The sequence below is a fragment of the Microcaecilia unicolor genome, chromosome 13 (assembly GCF_901765095.1).
Source record: "Microcaecilia unicolor chromosome 13, aMicUni1.1, whole genome shotgun sequence".
Classification (NCBI taxonomy): Eukaryota; Metazoa; Chordata; class Amphibia; order Gymnophiona; family Siphonopidae; genus Microcaecilia; species Microcaecilia unicolor.
Window position 1 is genome coordinate 43,632,377 of NC_044043.1, and position 26,569 is coordinate 43,658,945.

Here is a 26,569-nt window from a genome sequence, read left to right on the forward strand (position 1 = left end):
TTTAGCAAAGTATAAACTAAACATAACCAGGTAATTTATGATTAACTACCAAAAGTAGCATTAAAATACTGTACTGGGAGAAGTGAAGTCCAAAAACTGGAACTCTAAGCTTGTGCTCTCTCAAAAAGAAGCCTGGTCCAAAGGTACAGTAACTTATTTTTACTAGAATTAAGCTTTAGCTAAATTCAATATTTAACACGTAAAGCATTAATGTTAGCAAACCATAATGCTGTTGAGACCTATGTGTGTAAATATTTCCAATACTATCTGATTTTACTAAAGGATTAACATAGACTATTATTTGTCACGATCAAACATTATATACAGTTTGGAAGAGAAATTGTAGCAGTTGGGAGTTTATTGGACTTTTTTTTGCTAATTTCGACAGGCGTTGATGTCTTTCACTTTAAAATAATTGAAAGATGGTCGTTTTCATTCTTAAGAAAAACTTCCACGTTATCGGGAACATTTATATTTGCATTCGTTTTACTTAAACGACGTGGTGAATATTTTTAGGGTGGTTTGACTTTTCCTCGGGTTTCAGGGCATAGAATTTGGTTTCACTGTTTCAGCTGGAGACGAAAGGGTTCGGTTTTATGGTGCAATTACTGGATCAATACAGCTCAGCCTGAACAAGGGCGCGAGAAAAGAAATAGTTTTCGTCTTTTATGGTTATATGGAAGTTGTGGGGTTTTTTCTGCTTTAGAAGCAGATTCAGCTACAGTCAGTATTCAAAAGAAGAAATGAAGGCGCTTTTTAAATCTTAAAAGTGGTGTCAAACGGATTTTTCCTGCTAGAGAAGCTGCAAAGATTTAAAACGTAATCCAATTAATTTGCGTAGAAATTCAGACATTTTCGAAATACAAATTGTTTTTTTTTTTTGGGGGGGGGGGGGGGGGGGGATAGATTCTTTGATTATAATTTTTAGACCAAGTTGATGCTTTTGAGTTAAAACATAAACGTAAGCACGTGGACTTGGGGCATTATTAATTTATTTCTATAAATCATCAACAGAAAGATACACAAAGGGCTGTGATTAGGTTGAATGGGGTGGCTGGTTATTCATTGCCGAAGTTGTAAACCGGTCTGGGGAAAAAGAAAAAAAAAACCTCTTAAAGACAAGTTTTGGCATTCTCCTAAATAAATAAACAGCAGAGTGTTTGGGCTAGGATCACCCGAAGAAACTACTTGATCAAAACTGAGTGTTTCTTTTTCGAAGTTGGCACAGCAGAAGGAAAGAGCCGAGATTAATTTCTCTGCAAATAAGAAGGGTGAATCCGCCGAGCAAAGAAATCCGCCTGGGCAGAGAGGTTACTGCGGTAGGAATCTCAGATTTCTATACTTTTCTAATTTAAGTACTAGTTAATAAAGGGTACTTGCACCCCTGCGGTGTGGGATTTGTTTCCGCGTGGCCTCCAACTAGGACTGCACACAGAAAATATTACAGTTGCAGGAAAAATAGGATAACATAGACTATCAAGCGTGCCTAGGGCCTGGCTAGAATATTTTCACACGTGCGAGTTGTCAGCTCACAACTGAATTCGTGATACAGGGTCTCTGGGAATGCTGTGCAAGGAAGGAAGGTTCAACCTTAGCTTCCTTGCACCTTGCAATGAATGAGGACAGGCTTTCTGCCCGTCTGGCCCTACAAAATGGGAAGGGTAGCAAGGCCTGAAAATAATTTTCGATTTTGATAGATTCAGGAGCTATACGAGAAATCCCTGGAAAGTTTAATGTGGCCGGATAAACCGGATGCTACACACGTGTCCCGGTCCATCTTGTTCAGGGTCAGAGTGCTGGCGTTATAATTGATTAGGATAGCATAAAACAATATTTAAGAATAAACCTTTCTTGTAGTGAACACCTATTTGTCACAAACGTTTATTATATGGGAGGATACAGGGCTTCTTCCCCTTTGAAGAAGCATACGATATTAAAAAAAATCAGAAGGGCCAGATAATATGATTGAGGTACCTGAACCTATTTGTGTTAGCTTGTGTCTTGCAATTTATGGCTTAATTGTGATTTAAGCTCTCTCTGCATTTGTAAATAAAGGCGGAATGGAGGGAGGGTGGTACCATAAAAATGACGTCTGATGTCAGCCTTCAACAACCTGTTGCTGCTTATAACTATTTACATTCACTAGCAAAGTATTGGTTTTATAGCCACTGACTTATTTAGGAAAGTCATTGGTGCTTTAAAATTTTTCCACCATATATTGGAAGAATTCCTGACTTCCAACCAGTTGTTTGAAAGAAATCCTCAGTCTGGGTGATTTTTTGATCATGACATAATCCACCTACCCTGTTCAATATACTTCCTTGTACAACAAATGAATCCCTGACTTTTATTTACTTACTTAAGGGCCATTTTACTAAACCAGTTCAGCGTTAAATTATGCTAAACATGAGAAAAAGGCCTACTGCACAATGCGTCAAAGCGTTTTGTGATAGTTTACCTGTTCGCATGTGCTAATTGCATTCTATTTATTTTTTCAAAACTTTTTTGCGAGGGGGTCAGATGGGTGTGGAAGCATTTTCCACCTAGCGCACCCTAACAGGATAATGTGGACAATGCAGGAGAAATACCGCCTCCTGCGCCTATTTTTTCATTAGCTGTGCAGGATTTGCAAAAAAATAAAATAAATAGCACAGGAGCTGCCAAAAAGAAAAACCCTTAATATTACTGCTGCGGTAAATCTGGGCTTAGCGTGTGGGAATGTCCCACATTAGCATGCGCTAACTCCAGATTTTACTATGTCTTTTTAAAAAGGCCCCTTAGTTATTATAGGCATTGAAATGCCCCTCTCTCTGGGAACAATCAAGACAGCTCCTTCAGTTACACAGTAACAGGAAATTGTATTTATTTATTAGGATTTATTTACCGCCTTTTTGAAGGAATTCACCCAAGGCGATAATACATAGAAGACCATGGAATAACACTTAATCCAAACTACAACTAGTTTAAAGATAATTTTATAATGGGGTAACATCCATCCAGTGGTGTCAGCGTTATTAACAGACTGCAATTGGCTCTGTATGATAGTCCTTATATATAATAATCCCCTAGTGTGCTACACGCATGTACTATATCCTCTCACATACATCAGGTTTTCACCTTCTAAAGAAAATGACCACCAAGCGGTACCAAACTGGCTATCCGGCGATATTCAGCACTGAATATCGCCAGTTAGCGGCTTAAAGATAGCCGGTTATATCATGCAATATAACCAGCTATCCTGAGATTTTCATCGTGGAGACAACTAAGTTTGGCAGCCATATTTGACCACCATAATAGGTGGAATAACTTTGGCCAGCTCCAACTTAACCGGCCAGCACTGAAAATTGGCTTGGCCGGTTAAGGTGAAACCAGCCAAACCAGTTAAATCAGATATGCAGTGCAGACCGCGGGAGGCAGCCCGGTTTATCTCCCATGGTCTGAATATCAGGGCCAATATTTATATAGCTAATGTACCATCAGCAGTGATATTCACCAGTAGTTATTCTTCTTCACTAATTTCTAGAACCAATCGCTTATATCGTCATCAGTTCGTACTTTCTCATTCCAATAATTTAATTAGTCTTTCAAACTTTTATATATTTTTAAATTTATATAATTAATTTTTATAAATAAAGATTATCTTATCTGATCTCAGTCGTCTTCGTTACTGAGGATAATGTGCTGACACGAATTATTAAATTATTGGAATGAGAAAGTATGGACCGAAGACGATATAAGTTATTGGTTCTAGTAACCAATGAAGAAGAATCACTACTGGTGAATATCACTGCTGATGGTCCATTAAACATTATCTTTAGAAGGTGAATACCTGGTGTATGTGAGAGGATATATAGCATTATTATCGGGACACTGGAAACCCTTAACATCAAAACTAGAAGATTCAACCAAACCCATCTAAATCTTTCTTGCTGTGTTTCCTTCCTCAGAGCCTCTGATTGAATGTATGGGAATTATTTTCCCTCCACTTCTTTGCAACTAGGGGTCCTCTACTAACTACTACTATTTCTCATTTCTAAAGGGCTACTAGACATATATTACACAGTGCACATAAGAGACAGTCCCTGCTTTACAGAGCTTACAGTCTATTCAAGACAGATCCTCTGTGCTTCCCCTCTGGTTTCTTGAATTCTGTTACTGTTCTAGTCTCCATGGCTTTCCCTGGAAGGCTGTTCTGTGCATCTGTGAAGGAATATTTTCTGATGTTACCCCTGATAGGACTTCCCTGGGAGCCTTATGTGGTGACTCTTGTTCTAGAATTTCTTCTCTGCTGAAAAATGTTTGCTTCATATGCATTGTTTGCACTTTAGAGGCACGTAAATCTCTCTCACAGTTTTTATGTCTCTCCAGTCCTTCAGGGTAACTATACTTAGGCCCTTAAGTCTCATGTTAGGAGTAGCCTAATGCTTAGCCCAGTGTGCTGAGAACCTGGGGAGCTGGGGTTGATTCCCATTGTGGTTCCTTGTGACTCTGGGCAAGTCACTAAACCCTCCATTGCCCCAGGTACAAATAAGTACCTGTATATACTTTGTAAACCACTTTGAATGTAGTTGCAAAAACCTCAGAAAGGCGGTATATCAAGTCCCATTTCCCTTTCCCTATTTGAGATTCTACATGGAATGTTGCTATTATTGGAGATTCTAGATGGAATGTTGCTACTATTGAGATTCTGTTGCTACTATTTGAGATTCTACATGGAATGTTGCTATTCCACTAGCAACATTCCATGTAGAAGCCTGCCCTTGCAGATCATCAATGCAGCCGCGCAGGCTTCTGTTTCTGTGAGTCTGACGTGCAGGACGTCAGACTCACAGAAACAGAAGCCTGCGCGGCCGCATTGCTGATCTGCAAGGGCAGGCTTCTACATGGAATGTTGCTAGTGGAGGAGTAGCCTAGTGGTTAGTGCAGTGGACTTTGATTCTGGGGAATTGAGTTTGATTCCCACTGCAGCTCCACTTAACCCTCCATTGCCCCAGGTACAAAAACTGATGACCTGCTGCTTAGAATTACCACAATAAGCCAACAACACAGAAAAATACTGCCAGAACAGGGCAGAAAATTAGCTTGCCAGTGGTCAAAGGAAATGGTATGCAGGGTGTTAAAGCAAAAGCAAGGAGGGGGGATGTGCATAGAAGAGTTTCATGGTAAGCCTAGCTCTTGTGTACATGCACCAGGTAAAACCCAAATGTGAAGCACACATTGGCACCTGTTTTCAGCACCTTTAAATATAAGCTTTTCAAAATTGGAAGGCTTTTATTTAAACGCAGGAAACAGGTACTAATGTGTGCTTTCTTTTTGAGGTTTGCTCGGACTCGTGCACATTTGTTTCTCACTACTGGTGCTTAAGGGCTTGCACGGGCTTCCTTCTGCATCCAAACTGTATAAAAAATGGCAGATTTTAGAGAGAGACTCATACGAGAAATCTTCTCTTCAAACTCCCTAACACTTGCTTTGAGCTGGCGTTATTTTTTTCAGCGGTAAAGGTGGCTTTGTTTTGTGCGCTCTTCTGTGAGCATTGGGAGGGAATAAGAAGTCAGCTCATTAACATACTATATTATCATGCTATTTGTGTTAATGTGTGGAACACTCGTTTCCCGTGCTAGAGTGTCTGAACATTCTGCCCTCCATAATTCAGGTGCTAGTTCGGTCGCCTTTGCTCCTGAGCATCAGGGCATTAGATTGTGAGCCCTCTAGGGATGGTGAAAATACCTGCATGTAATAAATGAAAACTGCTTTGGTTGTACCGCAGAAAAGTGGTATATCAAATCCATGGCCCGCACCCTTCAAGGTAGCTCTTCTCTGCATCTCCTCCACGTTATACCTTACTGAATCTCACTAGCGAACTGTGCAGAGATCTTGTCCCCTTTCTTTTTATTGGTTATGTGTCTCCCTATACACTTTCACATTCCTTTGACTATAGCCACCAATACAATAGCAGGACATGTCTATGCACTCCTAATCTAGCTAAGATAATTTTTAAGCACCATTCTGCCCTCATGTGCGACTTTCTTTAAATTGGTCCCCTTGCGAAGTTTGCTCCTTAATCTATTGTGAGTTACCTTGGCAGTACACATGGTCTGAATGTTTAAACCCACTATCCCCAATAATGCTTGGCACACACAGAAGTAAGGGGGGAGGGAGGGTTGAAGAGAGGGTAGGGGGGGGGGGAAGTATATAAAAATTTGATGATGGTCTGTTCAATACTTATATGTGAAGTTCCACTGTACTGTTGAAGTTTTATATTTTATGGTATCTGTTATACCATATTTATTTCATCATCAATAAAAATGTTTAAACATAAATTGGTCCCCTTGTTTTCTAGCTCATGTTACTCTATCTTATGCATGTGTTCCATTTTACTTACACCCTATGCTGTCTATTGAAACGTTTTGTTGCGTGTTGTGTTGACATTGTAATGTAGTATACTATGCCCATACTATGTATTGTTATTTGAATAGTTTTACTGCTGTAATTGTCTATTGCTTATGTTTGACTTATTCTCGCTGTACACTGCCATGAGTGAATTCCTTCAAAAAGGCAGTTAGAAAGTCCTAATAAATAAATAAAATTATCCCCACTGTTTCACTACCTCAAGATCATCCAATATGGTCACGGTAAATTCTACCTTGCCTCTTCCACTCTCCCTTTCCTTTTCCTGCTGCCTGTCTTTTCATTTTTCTAGTGCTCTCTGATCTGATAAATTGGCATTCTTTTCTATTTCCTGATTTGATTGTAAACCGCCTTGTTTTTCATTAAAGAAATGCAGTATAATAAATAAATATAACAGCAAGGTAGGTGATCCGCCAAATCCAACTTGGAAGATAAGACAGGCAGATCTTGTAAAAAAACACACACAGGCTTTATTCAGTAAAAAGCTCCCAGGATTTCAGTCATCTGTGCGCGCCATGGCCATGTTTTGCCAATAGTGTTTTAAGTACCACCGGGCACCTTGAGTTATTTTGCCCCCGATGCAGCCAGTGTGTTTGGTGTGTGTGACAATTTTGGACACATCCACTCTTCCCTTCTGTCCCCTGATTTTCCCGTTCCTTTCGTTTCTTTCCCATCCTCTCCTTTATTTCTTATGTAGGTTTCATGATGTATTAGCTTAATTTACTGCATTGGCGTCCGCCTTTGCAGTGTGATGTAAGCCACATTGGACCTGACACAGTTGGGAAAATGAGGGGTATAAATGAGATTAATAAATAAATCTTCCTCTAATAAGTGAAAATAAGCATTAATACAACAGTATCTCCTCATGCTCTCGCGTTCTGCTCCCTTGGATTTCTGGACTCCAAATGCACGATTGTACATATTTTGGGCCAAATCGTCGTCGAAAAACCACACATTTAACATGATTCTATAAACTACGCCTAGTTAGGCATAGTTTATAGAATATGCGCATGTGCCGTTTTTGCAACTAAAATTTAGGTCTACCCATTTAGGCCACCTACAATCAGCCTTAGTACCTGTGCCTAAGTTATGCGCAGAGAGGGAGATTCTATATATGGCGCGTAAAAAATTGGTGCTGAAATCAGTACCGACTAAGCATATTCAATAATCATCATGTAGATTTAGGCGCTGATTATAGAATATGCTTAGTTGATGTTTCAGCGCCGATATCTGGGAGCCTCCATTTACGTCAGTGAAAAGCTGGTGTACATCTCGGCACGTAGATTTATTTACTTATTTGTTACATTTGTATCCCACATTTTCCCACCTATTTGCAGGCTCAATGTGGCTTACATAGTACCGGAGGGGCGTTCGCCAACTCCGGTATGAATAAATACAAAGTGATGTTGTGGTAGAATAAGGTTCATGTGGAACAGGCACATTAGGGAATAGTAGAGTGGAAGAGTTATGTTATGTCCATTACGTGCTTTGGTTTTGTTGTGTTGCAGAGTTCAGGCATTTCAGTTGGATCGGTAGGGTATGCCTTTTTGAACAGGTTAGTTTTTAGTGATTTCCAGAAGTTTAGGTGGTCATACGTTGTTTTCACGGCTTTTGGTAATGTGTTCCACAGTTGTGTGCTTATGTAGGAAAAACTGGATTCATAAGTTGATTTGTATTTTGAGTCCTTTGCAGCTTGGGTAGTGGAGATTTTGATATGTTCATGTTGATCCGGATGTGTTTCTGGTTGGTAGGTCTATGAGGTCTGTCATGTATCCCGGGGCTTCACCGTAGATGATTTTATGAATCAGGGTGCAGATTTTGAAAGCAATACATTCTTTGATTGGGAGCCAGTGCAGTTTTTCATGGAGGGGTTTAGCGCTTTCGAATCACGTTTTTCCAAATATAAGCCTGGCTGCCGTGTTTTGAGCGGTCTGAAGTTTCTTTATGATTTGTTCTTTGCATCCCACATAAATTCCATTGCATTAGTCTACATGGCTTAGTACCATTGATTGTATTAAGTTGTGAAATGTTTCCCTCTGGAAGAATGGTTTTACGCGTTTGAGTTTCCATATTGAGTGGAACATTTTCTTTGTTGTGGATTTCACTTGGCTCTCTAGTGTAAGGTTACAGTTGATTGTAACGCCGAGGATTTTCAGGCTGTCTGAGATAGGGAGAGTGTAGTCTGGGCTGTTTATATTTATGGGGTTGTCCACATTGTATTGGGATGATTTTAGGCACACTGTCCCATATTCTATAACTAGGCGCCTAAATTTTGGAACACCCATTTCCCTACCCATAACCATCCTCCTTTTTGCCTCCGAATGTTAGAAGTTCAGCACACATCATTACAGAATATGCTTAGCAAGTTCTGCGCCTAAACTCGAATCAATGCCAATTAGTGCTCATTATTGCTTGTTAAGTTTTGTTATCAGCGTTCATTAGCTTGTTAAGCCAATGAAGTTCCACATGGTGTTATAGAACCCATGCTGATTTTGGCACCTAAATCTAAGTGTACTAAATAGAATCCGGGGGAGATTGGGTGCATTGTACAATAGTACACATAGTTTTTTGAAATGCCCACAACCCACCCATTCCACACCCGTGGCCATGCCCCCTTTTCGGCTGCATATATTAGAATTTACATGCACAACGTTATATATAATAAACCTAGAATGTTCTGCCGGCGTTGAAACAGCTGATCGCCGGAACTTTGTTGAAGAAAGGCGCTACTCGAGCGAGGAAGGAATTCTCTCTTCAAAAAAAGGTATCATTTGCGGCGACGGGGCGGGCGGCGACGGCGGGGGAGAGTTGGTGGCGGGAGGGGGGTTGAAGGGGATCGTGGGCAGGCCGGCAGGGGGGAGTCCGATGTGGTGGCGGCGGCTCGGTGGGGGGGGCGGCTAAACAGTGCCCCCCACCTCGGGCTCTGGCCCCCCCTCCTGGCGAGGTCTGGCTATGCCCCTGGGTGCCCCCATGACAGGGCTGAGAAGCACTGCTTTAGAGGCCTGATTCCATCAAGGTCCTTTCCCGAAGAGTGGGGAGAAACCTTACAATGGACCCTCTTAGGAATGGGAGGAGTTAGTAGTTACTGTGGATGGGCAGACTGGATGGGCCACTCGGCCCTTATCTGCCATCATGTTTCTATGTTTCTTTTACTAAAGGGCATTAAACCCTAATATGCATTTACCTCAGGATTCTATGTATGGTGCCTTAATTTCTGAATGGAAATTGAAGCGTATTCTATAATAATACGTATAACTTAATTGGTTAACTAGCTATAATCAGCGCTGTTAATTGGATGTTAACAAGAAATTATCAGCACTAATTGGCATTAAGATTTATGTGCACAATTCGCTAAGTGTATTGTGTAACATGGTGTGTCTAAATTCTAAGTCGCAAAGGGGGTGTGGCCATGGGTGGGGGTGTGTGTGGATGTTTCTAAAATCTGTGTGCATTGTTATAGAATACATCCGCTGTGCACCTAAGTTAGGTGTTGGGATTTACGCCAAGTAATAAAATGGTGTAAATGGCTGCCACTACATTTGGAAGTCAACCACCGAGGAGCAGAAAAACAAGATCCACCATGAACAAGACAAGTGAAAGATGCAATTGGAAAGACATTGGTAAAAAGTAAAATATAATTTAAAAAAGGGGGTGGGTAGTGACATTAAATAAGTAACCAGGAAAAGAAAAGTGCAAAGTGTGCCAGGCAGGGATGAAGAATATATATAAAGTACACCTGAAACAAACAGTGACCAATTAGAAATGGTATAATAATAAAAGCTGATCTAAAAAAAATGGGGAATCTGGGGAAGGAAGGAAGGAAGATTCATTCTTAAATGGTGAGATACTGTGAGCCATGTGGCTAAAGCAATGCGGTGTGTATGTATACTCATTTGTTTTAATTGTAATTTTCAGACTCCTAAGGCAGGCACTATCGTCGAAACATGGTGTTGTGTCGAGTCAACTCTTTTTATTATGGAATAAAGTGTATATTCCCTATTTCGTCTCCTTGGTTTCCTTGGAAGAGTTCTGTTGATCATGCTAGTTCCTGTCTCTGACGCTACTGCATTTGGTCATGTGGAGAGGCACTCGGTATTATTCTATACACCACGCAGAAATTTAAGCCTATTCTATGAAATGTAGGCGTACTTTACAGAATTCATCTAGGTGTATTTTTTTTTCCACGTGGAATTTTCAGGCACCATATGTAAAATCTAGCCCTTAATGCATGAGAAGATGCAAAATGCGTTAAAGTGTTTTGCAGTAATTTCCTTTTTCCGCACTCTTTACTGTGCATTATTTTTTTTAAATATTTTTTGGGGCATGTCATGGGTGGGGAAATAGGCATGGAAGCATTCTTCAGAGAGCATGTTCTGATTAGTGCATGGTAGCTGGATAACGCAGACAACTCAGGAGCACTTATGCCCCGAAGCTCAGAAGCAAACGCCAGTTTTTATATAATTTGGATGCAAAAGGAAGCCCGTGCAAACCCCTAAGTGCCAGTAGTGAGAAACAAATGTGCATGAGTCCAAGAAAACCTGAAAGTGAAAGCACACATTAGTGCCCGTTTCCTACATTTTAGATATTCCAAGTTTAAAATAAAAGACGGAAAGGCTCAGAAAACAGACACCAATTGTGCTTCACGTTCAGGTTTGTCTGGTGCGTGTTCACAGGAGCTGGGCTTACCATGCTAACTCTTCCGCACATTCACCAAGCAAGCACATCCCCCTCCTTGCTTTCGCACGTATTATTTGCCTACAGTTTCCTTTGAGCATTGGTGAGCTCATTTTCTGTGCTGTTCTGGCAGTATCTTGTCAGCGCTGTTGGCTTACAGCAGGAGTTCTGTTAACCTTTTGCAGATACTGCATGGTAATGGCAACACCAAAGCAGACACTGTGAAGTCCGAAAGGGTCTTTATTCAAACAAGTCCTGACGTGGCCACATTTCGCCAAATAGGCTGCAGCAAGGATAAACATAATCAAATAACCAGGGTCACAGAAGATTTGCCCTGTCAGTCCTCTGTGGGTAATAAGCTGCATTCAAGTCATCTTGGCATCTTACTGCCAGGGCAAATCTTCTGTGACTCAGGTTAGTTGTTCATGTTTACCCCTGATGCAGACTATTTGGCGAAACGTGGCCACATCGGGACTTGTTTTAATAAGGACTCTTTTGGACTTCACAGTGTCTGTTTTGGTGTTACTCTGTTTTGTTGCTGCAGGACACTTAGTTCCTCTTTTTTGGTCAACATTAGCACATGGCCTGAAAGAAAAAAAAATGGGAAAATGTTTTTTTTTAAAGTGCCACTTTGAATTTGGGCTTAGCGCACAGAAATGCCCCACTTAAGACGAGCTAAACTCCAATTCTAATGACTTTTAGTAAAAGGGCCCAAAATGTGTGTCTGCATTCTTTTGTGTATCTGTGTCTTTGTCAGCGGCGTAGCAAGGGCCGGGGTGGTGGGGGCGGTCCGTCCTGGGTGCAGAGAGCAGCCGCACGCCTGTCAGCTCCGTTGTTTCCCTGCTCCCTCTGCCCCGTAACAGGTTACTTCCTGTTCCGGGGCAGAGGGAGCAGGAAGCCAGCGGAGCCGAGAGCTGCGCGGCTGCTCCCAGCAGCCAAGAATGCACCTGGGGGGGAGGGTTGATGCACTGGGGGGGTGCACATCGGCGATCCGCCACGGGTGGCAGCTGACCTAGGATCGTCACTGGTCTTTGTATATATCTGTCTGCAAATTCATGTGCACGTGGGTATTTGCTTTTGGTTTAGCTCCATTTCTGCCAAACATGTTAGGTGGTCAGCTTAGGGGCCTTTTTACTAAGCCACGGTAGGCTCTTTGCACATGCAGCACGTGCCCAAATGAAACTACCTCCAGGCCAGCGTGCCCTCCTTGGAGGTAATTTCAGATTTGGTGCATGCCCAAAACGCATGGATGAATTGTTTATTTCCTCCCACGCGGGCTGGTTCTGGCAGTAATCGGGACTTGGCGCACACTGATCGGTCACTGCGCATATAGCACGCGAACCTTTATCGCTAGATCAATGGGTGGTGTTAAGGGCTTAGGCTGGTTTTGGGCGCACGCTGGTTTCATTTTTACCGCAGGCCCTTTTCCCGTCCCATTAACAAAAAGCTATTTTTTTTTTTTGTAGATGCGGTAAAAACTGGCCTGGCGCACGCCCAATACAAGCGCCTACACGACTGCAGGCCACATTTTACTGCAGTTTAGTAAAAGGGCCCCTTAGCTTGCTTCTCAGCAGCTTCTCAGCATTGGAAGAAATGATTCAGCTGTCTGAAGTTTGGAAAATATTCCTGTGAAAAGCTGGCCTTTCGAATTCTCTCCTCTCTCTCTTTTTTTTTTTTGTAATTCGTTCAAACGAGACTGAACACAACCATGAGGAACGCTTGCAAACAGCTCTTGTTTGCTTTAACTGAGGTCTTTGCCCTGGAAAGAAGTCACTGTGTAGCAATAATAATTATTTTAGCTTCAAACCTGCAACTATATTCTTTTTTTCTGAAGAACATTTTTCTGAAATTCAGTAAGAAAAGATAAATGTACCGTATTTCTATCTGTGGATGGAAAATAGTTGTTTCTTTGTTGAAAATAATTACCTATGTGAGAGTAGCTGGGAATTAATTGCATAGGAAACAGAAAACAGTGTTGCAATCATCTATTTGGATTATAACATGTTTGAAAGCCAGGATTACATGCTCTGAGGGCTGTGGGTTTGCTTTGAATTTCTGCAGATAAATTCTGTTTTCCTTCCACATTTCTAGTCTTTTAATGGAGGATACAACCTTGCTCCTGTCATGCACTCTGGCTGGAATGCGGAGGTAGAATAAATTATTTTAGTAGGCTTGCTTTCAGTTTAAACATGATTTTATTATTTATGCAGTTAGAAAAGGACCACATTGAGTGGACAAGTACATAAGTATTTCCATACTGGGAAAGACCAAAGGTCCATCAAGCCCAGCATCCTGTTTCCAACAGTGGCCAATCCAGGTCACAAATAACTGGCAAGATCCCAAAAAAGTACAAAACATTTTATACTGTTTATCCCAGAAATAGTGGATTTTCCCCAAGTCCATTTAATAATGGTCTATGGACTTTTCCTTTAGGAAGCCATCCAAACATTTTTAAAACTCCGCTAAGCTAACCGCCTTTACCACATTCTCTGGCAATGAATTCTAGCGTTTAATTACATGTTGAGTGAAGAAAAATTTTCTCTGATTCGTTTTAAATTTACTACATTGTAGCTTCATCGCATGCCCCCTAGTCCTAGTAATTTTGGAAAGCATAAACAGACACTTCACATCTACTCGTTCAACTCCACTCATTATTTTATAGACCTCTATCATATCTCCCCTCAGCTGCCTTTTCTCCAAGCTGAAGAGCCCTATCCGCTTTAGCCTGTCCTCATAGGGAAGTCGTCCCATCCCCTTTATCATTTTTGTTGCCCTTCTCTGCACCTTTTCTAATTTCACTATATCTTTTTTGAGATGCGGCGACCAGAATTGAACACAGTATTCGAGGTGCGGTTGCACCATGGAGCAATACAAAGGCATTATAACATCCTCATTTTTGTTTTCCATTCCTTTCCTAATAATACCTAACATTCTATTTGCTTTCTTAGCCACAGCAGCACACTGAGCAGAAGGTTTCAACGTATCATCAACGACGACACCTAGATCCCTTTCTTGGTCCATGACTACTAAAGTGGAACCTTGCATGACGTAGCTATAATTCGGGTTCCTCTTTCCCACATGCATCACTTTGCACTTGCTCACATTAAACATCATCTGCCATTTAGACGTCCAGTCTCCCAGTCTCGTAAGGTCCTCGTAATTTTTCACAATCCTCCCGCGATTTAACAACTTTAAATAACTTTGTGTCATCGGCAAATTTAATCACCTCACTAGTTACTCCCATCTCTAGGTAATTTATAAATATGTTGAGAAGCAGCGGTCCCAGTACAGACCCCTGGGGAACCCCACTAACTACTCTTCTCCATTGAGAATACTGACCATTTAACCCTACTCTCTGTTTTCTATCTTTTAACCAGTTTTTAATCCACAATAGAACGCTACTTTCTATCCCATGACTCTCCAATTTCCTCTGGAGTCTTTCATGAGGTACTTTGTCAAACGCCTTCTGAAAATCCAGAAACACAATATCAACCAGCTCCCCTTTATCCACATGTTTGTTCACCCCTTCAAAGAAATGTAGTAGATAGGTGAGGCAAAATTTCCCTTCACTAAATCCATGTTGACTTTATCTCATTAATCCATGCTTTTAAATATGCTCTGTAATTTTGTTCTTAATAATAGTCTCTACCATTTTGCCTGGCACCGACGTCAGACTCACCGGTCTATAATTTCCAGGATCTCCTTTGGAACCTTTTTAAAAAATCAGCGTTACATTGGCCACCCTCCAATCTTCCGGTACCACACTCGATTTTAAGGATAAATTACATATTACTAACAATAGCTCCGCAAGCTCATTTTTCAGTTCTGTCAGTACTCTGGGATGAATACCATCCGGTCCAGGAGATTTGCTACTCTTCAGTTTGTAGAACTGCCTCATTACATCCTCCAGATTTACAGATAATTCATTAAGTTTCTCTGACTTGTCAGCTTTGAATACCATTTCTGGCACCGGTATCCCACCCAAATCTTCCTCGGTGAAGGCTGAAGCAAAGAATTCATTTAATCTCTCCGCTACAGCTTTGTCTTCCCTGATCGCCCGTTTTACTCCTCGGTCATCTAGCGGTCCAACTGATTCTTTTGCCGGCTTCCTGATTTTAATATACCTAAAAATAATTTTACTATGTGTTTTTGCCTCCAATGCAATCTTTTTTCAAAGCCCCTCTTAGCCTTCCTTACCAGCGCTTTGCATTTGACTTGACATTCCTTATACTGTTTCTTATTATTTTCAGTCGGTTCCTTCTTCCATTTTTTGAAGGAATTTCTTTTAGCTCTAATAGCTTCATTCACCTCATTTCTTAACCACGCTGGCTGTCGTTTGGTCTTCCGTCCTCCTTTTTTAGTACGCGGAACATATATGGCCTGGGCTTCCAGGGTGGTGTTTTTGAACAGTAGCCACGCCTAATGTAAATTTTTGACCCTCGCAGTCTCTCCTCTAATTTTTTTTTTCACCGTTCTTCTCATTTTATCATAGTCTCCTTTTTTAAAGTTAAATGCTAACATATTTGATTTCCTATGTATACTTCAAAGCTAATATCAAATCCAATCATATTATGATCACTGTTATCAAGCGGCCCCCAGCACCATTACCTCCTGCACCAGATCATGTGCTCCACTAAGGACTAGGTCTGTAATTTTTCCTTTTCTCGTCGGCTCCTGTACCAGCTGCTCCATAAAGCTGTCCTTGATTTCATCAAGGAATTTTACCTCCCTAGCGTGCCCCGATGTTACATTTACCCAGTCAATATCGGGGTAATTGAAATCACCCATTATTATTGTGTTGCCCAGTTTGTTTGTGTCCCTAATTTCCTTTAACATTTCTGCATCCGTCTGTTCATCCTGGCCAGGCGGACAGTAGTATATTCCTATCACTATCCTTTTCACCTTTACACATGGAATTTCAATCCACAGTGATTCCAAGAAGTGTTTTGTTTCCTGCAGAATTTTCAATCTATTTGATTCAAGGCTCTCGTTAATATACAATGCTACCCCTCCACCAATTCAACCCACCCTATCACTACGATATAATTTGTACCCCGGTATGACAGTGTCCCACAGGTTATCCTCCTTCCACCAGGTCTCAGAGATGCCTATTATATCTAAATTTTCATTTAGTGCAATATATTCTAACTCTCCCATCTTATTTCTTAGGCTCCTGGCATTCATATATAGACATTTCAAAGTATGTTTGTTATTCCTATTTACATGATGCTTAGTACTTGACAGTATTAATTTGCAATCTTTTGTCTGATTTTTATTTAAGGACACCTGATCTACTACGGTCTCTTGCAACCTCACTATCAGGATACCCTATCTTTCCTGTTTTAGTGATATGGTGACCTTTAGTGATATGTATGACTGGAAAGAGAACAAAATTCATTTAAAAGTCATTGGCAGTGTATTTTGTTACACAAATGTAAAGACTATCCGCCAAATTCTATATATCGTGCCTTAATTTTCACGTGGAAATCAAAGCTTATTGTACAACAATGCGTGTAACTTAATTGGTTAACTAGCTAATCAGTGCTGTTAACTGGATCTTAAGCAATTAGCACTAACTGGCATTCATTAAGAATTATGCGCACAACTCGCTAAGCGTATTCTGTAATGTGACATGCGTAAATTCCAAGTCACATAGTTGAAAAGGGGCATGGCTAAGGGCGAGTTGTAGGCAAAATCTAGGCGCATTATTATAGAATACATGTGCTCTGCTCCTAATATAGGTGTTGGGATTTACACCAAGTAAAACATAGCCTAAATGGATGTGACCAAATTTGGTCACGTGGCAAGGTGCTTGGCGTATTCTATATACGGTGTGGAAATATAAGCTGATTCTATAAAATTTAGGTTCACTTTAGAGAATGCACCTAGGTGTATTTTTTAACCCTACAGATATTTTAGGCGCCATATATAGTATCTGACCCTATATCAAGTGTCCTTCAGGTTCCTCCCATCTTTTCTTGCATTCCTTCCCTGTCTCCGATTTGATCTCCCAGCCCTACCTTTGAGTCCCTACAGTTAAGTATCCTTGCTCTTACCCTGGCCACCTTCTCTTGGAGGTTCTTCTTTGCATCCACCACCCTTTCAGTGATGAAATATTTCCTTGTTCTGTACAGCTCCTTCATACCATGAACACTTCTTCTATAGTGTTCAGGCCACTAAAAAACTGTTTGACTCTTGTGCATTTATGTACCTTTGAGGTCTTGAATATCTCTACCAAAGCCCTTTCTCTTTCATATCTTCTCATTGTTTTAACCACTCATTTAGACTAGAGGAAAACTGCTGCGTCTCACCAGTGAAATTTTGAACTTTGTACCTGAAAACAGATGCTACTGCTGAACAGGTTTCAGTCTGTACAGCCCATAGATAAGTATGTGTTGATAGGAAACTTATCATGATAGGAATTCATGTATCACTGTCTATGTAAACAGTACTGTAGTAGTTAAATCATGTGTACAAAACCCCTGTCCCTGTGAATGTAAGCCCTGGCTTGCAGAACAGAGGGGTGATCTGTTAAGTAAGTAGGAGTGCAAAAAATTATGCACAGGGTATGGGTGGGATATCGCTGAATATTCCTTCTCACTTGCCCCCACACATATTTACTTGAGCTGGAAGTCAGTCTTTTAGAGCAAGGGTGGGCAACCACAGTCCTTGAGAGTCACAGCCCAGTTGGCAGGGCTGCCGAGAGACTGAGCTGGGCCCAGGGCAGGGCCGCCACTGCCACCCCACCAACCAGAATCGCTGCCGCCTCCCCCGGATCGCTGCTGCCCCCCATCCCCAGTCACAACTCCACATACCTTGGATGGCGGGGGTACCCAAGCCCCGCCAGCGGAATCCTTCCTCCAGCGCATTGCCCGCTCTGCCCCTGAGGCTACTTTTCCCCTCGTGTCATGCATGTTCAATTTCATCAAAACCGAGCATGCGCAATGTGAGGAGAAAAGCAGCTGCAGGGCAGGCAATGCGGTGGAGTGAAGAACAGTGCTGGAGGAAGGCTTCTTCTGCTGGTGGGGCCTGGGGACCCCTGCCAGCCAAACTAGAGGCCCTGAAGCCCTGTGTCTGCTCCTCCTCAGCCTCTAAGGCCTAGCACTGGAGTTTTCTCTCTCCTGCTCCTGTCGGGATGTGATCACCCGGGTCCCGTCAGGAGCAGGAGAGAGAGAGAGACCCTGAAGCTGGGCCCCCCTTGGAGGCCACCTTCTCGGCAGCCCTGCCAGTTGGGTTTTCAAGATTTTCACAATGAATTCAAATCAATCTCACGCAAACTCATTGAGGAAATCTTGAAAGCCTGACTGGCTTGAGGCCCTCGAGGACCATGATTACTTATCCACTTCTGTTTTAGAGTGTTGCGGGCCAAACTTGTCCAAGTGTTTGACCATTTTACCTGTCTCTGGAATTTGGCAAAACGAAGGCCACTTGATTTGCTCAGGGTTACACGGTGATGGGAGTAGAACTCAGTGATTCAAATTGCTTTGCGTATGAGCTAGGAGCTCATCGGAGGAGATGGATTGTTGGAATGACAGATATAAAGAGAGTAGTAACTTCCTGATTTAAATTTCTAATATACAGTTTACCATCATGTGATTCTTGCTACCATGTTATATAACTTCTGGCAGAACATTCCTATTACTGATGGTTATTATTAATATTCTTTCTGCTGCAGCTAATTTTTCCATAATACACATGTTAATCTGCCTGGTATCCTACTAGAGATAGGAGCTCAGAATACCCGGTCAGTGGATCACATGACTCCCTTTGAGTGCAGAACCCTGAGCAGGTGGAGGGACAGCTCTGCTGTCTGTCCCTGTGATCCCTATGCAAACCTCAAGGCTTGGTTTGATCTGCTCAGCAGGCCATTTCTTCTGAGGCAGGGAAGCACTTGAGGACGGTGCAGTCAAAGTGCTTTTGCAAAGAACAAAAGAACAATCACAACAGACTGTGGTCCTGTCACTCCAACTTCCACCCCCAGTCCTTTTGAAATTGAAGATAAGTCCGCAGCACATGTGTAATGCCAAAAGATATGATCATGTTTCTCCACTTTTATAGTGCCTAGATTGGCTCCCCATCGAGTTCCGGATTAAATTCAAATTTGAACAGTGACCGACAAAATCATGAAGACCACCGCTCCTTCCTACCTTGCAAATCATATTGTCCCTTACACACCACTTCGCTCACTCTGCTCCCTAACAGATAGCAGGTTAGTTCTCCCACTTCCCGCCAGAGCCCGTTGGGAATCCACACGATCTGCTGCTTTTTTCTTTTTGGCCCCGGCTCTTTGGAACTCACTTCCCAAGTATCTGCAACTAGCAGATACCTATAAGTCATTCAGAGTACTTTTGAAAACCCATTTAAAATCTGGTTTTTGGATATTAAGTATTTCCAATTTAGTTTCGTAGATGTTGGATTACTTGACAGTTTTTCTGCAATGAGAAAAGATAAATGTGATTTTTAATTGCAAATTAATTTATACAGATGATGTTTGGATTTTTAATAACATTTATAATTGATAGGAGAGTATGGTATTGCCTATGTCAATGTCTGGTCTTGGATGTATGAGCTTTACTATCAAGCAATGGAGTTCTATGTTTTATTTTATATATTTGTGTTTTTAATGGATTATACATTGTTTGCATTATTTGTTTAATTGCATATTGTAAACCATTTTGATTTGATTACAAGTAAAATGGTATATCAAATGGAATAAACGATAAATGACAATTATGTTGGAGGGTGGGGGCAGGGGGCAAGTACAACTTTGAGCAAGGACATACAATTGCCATTAGATCAGAGAATGGGCAGCAACCTGATTTCTTTGAGCTGTGTTGAAACGTTTTGTCTCTTGCCCATGCATACCCTTGTAAATTAAATCTGCTGTAAGGAGACGGTAATACATAGGTGTGGGTTATAGGTAAACTAACTTACATTTCTCAACAGAACTGAGGAAAGCACAGTGGAACATTTCTGGGCAAATACTGTAATCTAATGCACATTTTAGTTTATTTATTTATTACATTTGTATCCCACATTTTCCCACCTATTTGCAGGCTCAATGTGGCTTACATAGTACCGGAAAGGCGTTCGCCAATTCCAGTATGAACAAATATAGTAATGTTGTGGTAGAGAATAAAGTTTGTGTGTACAGACATTAGGGAATCATAGAGAGGAAGAGTTTTTAGTGAATTCAGCTAGCAATTACAATAATAATAATTTATATCTATAGACAGAGAGACATGCAAAAAGAGGAGTTAGGCAAGACCAATACAGAACAGAATGAAGAAAGAAACATGGTGATATTTTGATTTATCTTGATTGGTATTTAAATGCCTTTAAACCGTAGTGCATCTGAAGAAGGAACTATGTGGTCTCAAAAGTTCATGGAGTTCACATCTGTTTTTAGTTGCTTATTACAGTTAGATACTGCAGGTTGTTGAGACTGCTTTCAAACCTGAAGCTGCCTCTTGTAATGCTGGACGTGCAGAAAGCAGTTCTTACTGAGGGCTCTGCACTGTTTTTTTTGTGAGCCTGGCATGCACCTTTCCAGCACCAACCAGTCTGTTCAGGACCTGTGACCATGTCAGAGGGATAACATTAGCAAGGCTGGATCTTTGTGTACCAAAGCTGCTCAGGTGAGTGGGAAAAGCCCAGACCTACAGCCCTGAGCCAGTTGAAGACTTTGTCACCTAACCCTTTGTTCTTGATTTGGGTTTGCATCTGAGTTTTTTGACTGAATTACTCACCTTAGTCTTCTTCTCTTTTAATGCAGTAATGTTGATACAGCACTGATTTAAGCTGTCCATTCAGCACGCAGAGGACAAAACCCTAGGTATTAATTCCTATTTTCCATTCCATTTGAGGTTGGGTGCATGAAAGTACTGTATACATTTTCAGAAGTTCCTGCTACCTTGTTAATCTTGTTATACTCCGTAAGTAGAGATACAGGTGGCAGGGACGGCGCAGGCACCCTTAGTCCACATTACATCAAACCAATAGTTACACGTATTTAGGTGACCCCTTGTTCAGTGCTGTGAGGGGTACCCCAGAGTCAGGGGCGTAGCCAGACAACAGATTTTGGGTGGGCCTAGGCAAGAAGTGGGTGGGCACCAAGTGTCCCCCCTCCCCCCAACCACAAAAAAAATATCTCAGCTGGCGGGAAAACGCTTCTTTCCACCTTGGCAGTCTGCAGCAGGCATGCCCTGAAAACTGAGCATGTACAGGTGCCAGTATCATGGAGAGTAGCGTTTTTGTTACCATCAGGGGGAAGTCTTCAGCTGGTAGAGCTTGGAATTCCCACCAGATACCACTAAACGTGTGCTACTGTTGGGTGGGCCTGAACCCTAAGTGGATGGGCCCTGGCTCACCCAAGCCCACCCGTGGCTACGCCACTGCCCAGAGTTACACAAAAGTATCTGAAAAACATAGGAAAAAAGAAGTTATGGCTGGTGGGGGGGGGGAGGGGGGGAGGAGGAGGGAGACAGCTGCTGTGAGCCCCTACTGTGTGATTACCTGGGACACAATCCACACTTAAAAAAAAAAACGCCACAAGTCCACTCTAGGGGATATTAAAAAAAAAAGTCTCTTTATTAAGTATATCCCAAAATAAAGTAGTTACAAAGTAACAAATGCAACAGGACACATCATTTGAAAAGTTAGACAAAATCACAATGATTTTCTATCTCAGAGTCCTGGGTCTTCACCTGCATTCTGGGGTCCCTGGGTAGACACTCCCTCTGCTTCTGTTCTTACAAGTACGGGATTGGGTACCCAAACTCTTCCTCTGTTCCTCAGTCTCCTGCAAGACACTCTCACAGGCATACCTTCTGCTTTCTAAAATTCACATCTTCCTCAGCACTTTAGGCAAATGAGTGAAGGAGTAGCCTAATAGTTACCACACTGGGTTGAAAACCTGGGTAATTGGGTTTGATTTCCACTGCATCTCCTTGTGGCTCTGGGCAAGTCACTTAACCCTCCATTGCCCCAGGGTACAAAAACTTAGATTGTGAGTCCACTAGGGTCAGAGAAAATACCTCCATATAGTTGGTTTTGGTTGCACCACAGAAAGCTGGTATATCAAATCCTTGATTAATACTTCCTGGACCTTCAGTACACACACACACAAAAATCCTTTGGGGAGAAATGCCCAAGACACCCTCTGCAAACTAGCTTTTAATTGCCCCCCCCCCCCCCCCCGGCACCTCCTTCCCTGTCTCCCTGCTGGGGCTGCCATACAAGACTTGCACTGCACAAAATAATGCCTTAAAGGCAGTGTGTTCAGACAGGGTCAACACCAGGTTTTACAGGAATGCCTCTGGCTGCTTTTGATGCCCCCAAAATGTTTACACCCAGCTGCCATGCTCACCATATTGCACCAGCCCTGAGATACATCACGGGGAAAATTTATCTCTTCACTTCTTCTCAAACCTTCCTGTCTGGGTGCTAGGGTGGATGGGGGTTTGGTCCCCCTCATGCAGACTCACAGAGATTAAGATGGGAGTTGTTACCACTCACATCCCATGGCACAGCCAAAACTCCCAACAGCCGAACACTCCCAGGTACCCAAAATCTTGGTACCCTCAACCCTGTGCTGATATCTGTAGGTAAAGATGTGAGAAAATAGGTCGTTGAGGTCAGAATTGAGATGTTTAGGTCAGGATGTGCTCATTTCTTACTGTATTTCGCAAAAAGCTTCTTCACAGGCAGAGTCTTTTGTATACAATTTGTATACAATTCAAGCTCCTCCTCCTTACCTACAAATGCACTCAGTCTGCGGCTCCTCACTACCTCTCCACCCTCATCTCCCCCTATGTTCCCGCCCGCAACATCCGCTCACAGGACAAAGCCCTTCTCTCAGTACCCTTCTCCACTACTACCAACTCCAGTCTCCGCTCATTCTGCCTTGCCTCACCCTATGCCTGGAATAATCTTCCTTTACCCATACGCCATGCCCCCTCCCTACCCATTTTCAAATCTCTGCTTAAAACTCACCTCTTCAATGCTGCCTTCGGCGCCTAACCGCTCGAGAAAAATATAAAATACCCCAATCTATCCACCCTATCAGATTAACTGTTCACTCGTCCTCTAGATTGTTCACTTGTCTTTAGATTGTTCTCTTGTCTTTTAGATTGTAAGCTCTTTGAGCAGGGACTGTCCTTCTATGTTTGAATTGTACAGCGCTGCGTAACCCTAGTAGCGCTTTAGAAATGGTTGTTGTTGTTGTTAAAATACATATGTGGGGGCCGGTAAATAAATGTGTATTTGCAGGGACATCAAGAAGGAAGAGCAAATCTACGAATGTAAATGTGATTAAAACCACTGTCTTCACTCGGGGCTTTATATACCAGCATGTACTTGTATATGTGTTGATTTACGACATACTCATGTACTTGCCAGCACTTACGTAGGCCCATGAAAAAAGGAAAAGGTCAAACACTCCAAAACAATTATGTAATTACAAGGCAAGAGAGAAGTGTTTTAAATGAGCATCAATGATAGAAAAAACAAAGTATGTAAACTATATCAAAAGTAGATTCAGCATTGAGGCATCATAGACCAAGTGAACTGGCTACGAGATCTCTTATAGCCTCCAGCTATTTCAGATCTGCAGCACTAAATGTAAAATAATCATCTGCCTCTTGAGCTGTTGTAATCTTTTTGAAAATAATGAATATTTAATTTTCATTTTATTAGCACTCAAATTAACAATAAAGAAAAAACAATCAAACAAAGACAGCAGCCCTTAAACATTGCACCAGCGCAGCGATGAAAGTGAATGAGGTTTACATTTAGTGCTGCAGATCTGAAATAGCTGGAGGTAAGAGATCTCGTAGCCAGTTCACTTGGTCTATGATGCCTTAATGCTGAATCTATACATTTTACATACTGGCTGGAGGAGTGGCCTAGTGGTTAGAGCACAGTGTGGTTAGAGCACCAGTCTTGCAATCCAGAGGTGGCCGGTTCAGATCCCAGTGCTGCTCCTTGTGATCTTAGGCGAGTCACTTAACCCTCCATTGCCTCAGGTACAAACTTTGATTGGGAGCCCTCCTGGGACAGAGAAATATCCAGAGTACCTGAATGTAACTCACCTTCAGCTACTACTGAAAAAGGTATGAGCAAAATCTAAAATAATAATACTATGTTCTTTCTACCATTGATGCTCATTTAAGCACCTACTTAGGTGTCAGATTTTAGATACCTGCATGTTCAAGCAGAGCCAATTAAGGAGATGCAAAATAACTCTCTTTGCAGTGCCTGAGGTGGTGGTAGACACCATGGAGATTTGCAGTGCTGCCACCTGAATCATTGGTGGTGACCTCGGTTCTAAACGAGCAGGTAGCCAACACAGTGACATTCCTAGCCTGTTCGCCACCTGGGGCGGGTCACCACTGCACCCCGGTGTGTTACCCCCCCCCCCCCCCCGACCTTTCCTCCCAGCAAGGGGGTGTGTGGAGCAGGTGTGCAACTGTTGGCTTTGCAGTCCCCTGTCCCGGAGCAGGAAGTAACATTAGAGGGGGCAGGGGACCAGCAGAGCCGACAGCCGTGCACCTGCTCCATGATGCAGCCCCTTGTTGTCTGCACCCAGAGCGGACTGCCCCCACCACCCCACCCTCGGTATGCCACTGAACTGACACTTGCACATCCCTTGGAGCAATTGTAAATGCTGATGCAGAAATTTCTAAGATTATGGGCCGGATTCTATATATGGCGACTAAAGTTGCATGCATAAATCTGCACGCAGAGCCGATTTGTGTGCATAACTTAATTGTTCAAAAAGCTAATCAGCACCGATAAACACCAACGAGCAATTATTTGCACTAATTAGAATTTAAGCGCAGATTTTTCTGTGCTGATTTTTTTTGGGCTCCATATATAGAATCTTGTCCTATATGTATATTCTCATAGTGAAATTAAAAATACACACACATACTTTCTTGGTGTCCCCTCCCCCCCCCCCCAAACCACACACACTTTAATTCTCCAAGCTCCAACCATCCCTGCACAGAACTATTTATTTGTTTGTTACATTTGTTTCTCACATTTTCCCACCTATTTGCAGGCTCAATGTGGCTTACAAAGTACCATAAAGGCGTTCGCCAAGTCCGGTAGAGAAACAAATACATGGTGATGTTGTGGTCGATTAAGGTTCAGGCACAATGGGGATCGAAGAGAGGAGAGGTTATATAGAGGCATATTTTCAAAGCACTTTGGGAGGCTAAGTTCCATAGGTTTCTATGGAACTTTGGGAGGCTAAGTGCTTTGAAAATATGCCTCATAGTGTCCATTACGAGCTTTGGTTTTGCTGTGTTGCAGAGTGTAGGCATTTATGTTGGGTTGGTAGGGTATGCCTTTTTGAACAGGTTGGTTTTTAGTGATTTCCTGAAGTTTAGATGGTCGTAGGTTGTTTTCACAGCTTTTGGCAGTGAGTTCCATAGTTGTGTAGGTTGCTTTGTATTTGAGTCCTTTGCAGTTTGGGTAGTGGAGGTTTAGGTATGTTCATGATGATCTGGTTGTGTTTCTGGTTGGTAGATCTTATGAGGTCTGTCATGTAGCCTGGGACTTTCTAAAATCACCATATGCCTGTGTATTCAATCTACATGTGTAAATGCTAGTATTCCATGTGGAGATGCTTCTCAAATGAGCTTGTAACTGTCTCCTTTCTCTGGTCAGACCCTATCTCAGTCTACAAGCCTCTTCTCTTTTTCCATTTTGGATATGCCTAGTAAGTCTAAGGGAATAACCTCTCTTTCTTTCAAGGCAAACTGGCCTTCTTGTGAGGCAGCTACCCTTGCTGCTCCTCCTGAGCCTTCCTGGGCTCCCTCCAGCACACTCCCAGTGCTGGGATCCCCAAACTCTTCCTTATCCCCTATCCTAGTCCCCTACAGGGCCACTGCTAGACATGATGGGGCCGAGGGCAGACGCTAGGGAAGAGGCCCCAAAGCTTGCTTGTAGATTGTCCCTCTTTCAACTTCAGGCAGATCTGGGGCCCTCAGTGACATGGGAGCCCAGAGCAATTGCCCTGTTTGCCCACCCCTAATGTCGGCCCTGGTTCCCTATTCAGACTTTAAATAGTTTTCTCTCAAAAATGTAGTCATGGAATTTCTAGCAAGTTTTAAATAAAACATGAAGGTGTATCATCCTTTACATCACTTTATTACTCAGCACCAACGCAGAGCAGGATTCCAGAAACTTCCTCATTGCACACATATAGAGGAAGCTTTGTGGGGGTCCTGCTACATTTAAAGGTAAAAAGGTTAATGGTTGATCTAAGGCTAAATTCCTGAATGGCATCCACAGAATGTGGGGATTTTCCCTACTTTCATTTCGTGGAAATGGGTAGGACATTTTAAAAAACATGAATTCCAGGCATTGAAAGTACTGAGAATGTTAGCTGTATATGCAAAATCTTGAATTTTGTTTCATATACTGAGGTGCTCAATAAGGGGCCCTTTTACCAAACCATGTTAGTTTTGGCATGTGATTG

The 26,569-nt window shown here is 42.2% G+C and overlaps 1 protein-coding gene across 7 annotated transcripts in view; it reads left to right on the plus strand.

Annotated features, from left to right (window-relative positions):
- Positions 1-26,569, plus strand: part of HNF1B (HNF1 homeobox B) — a 256,081-nt gene that overhangs the window by 82,394 nt on the left and 147,118 nt on the right. Inside the window, exon 1 of one of the 7 annotated variants that reach the window (XM_030186233.1) lies at positions 83-143. The exons of 5 other annotated variants lie outside the window; for them this stretch is intronic. The gene's annotated coding sequence lies outside the window, so the exon portion shown is untranslated. Of the gene's footprint in view, positions 1-82; positions 144-1,190; positions 1,320-26,569 lie in introns of those variants that run through there. One more of the 7 variants, XM_030186235.1, reaches the window with a different exon arrangement.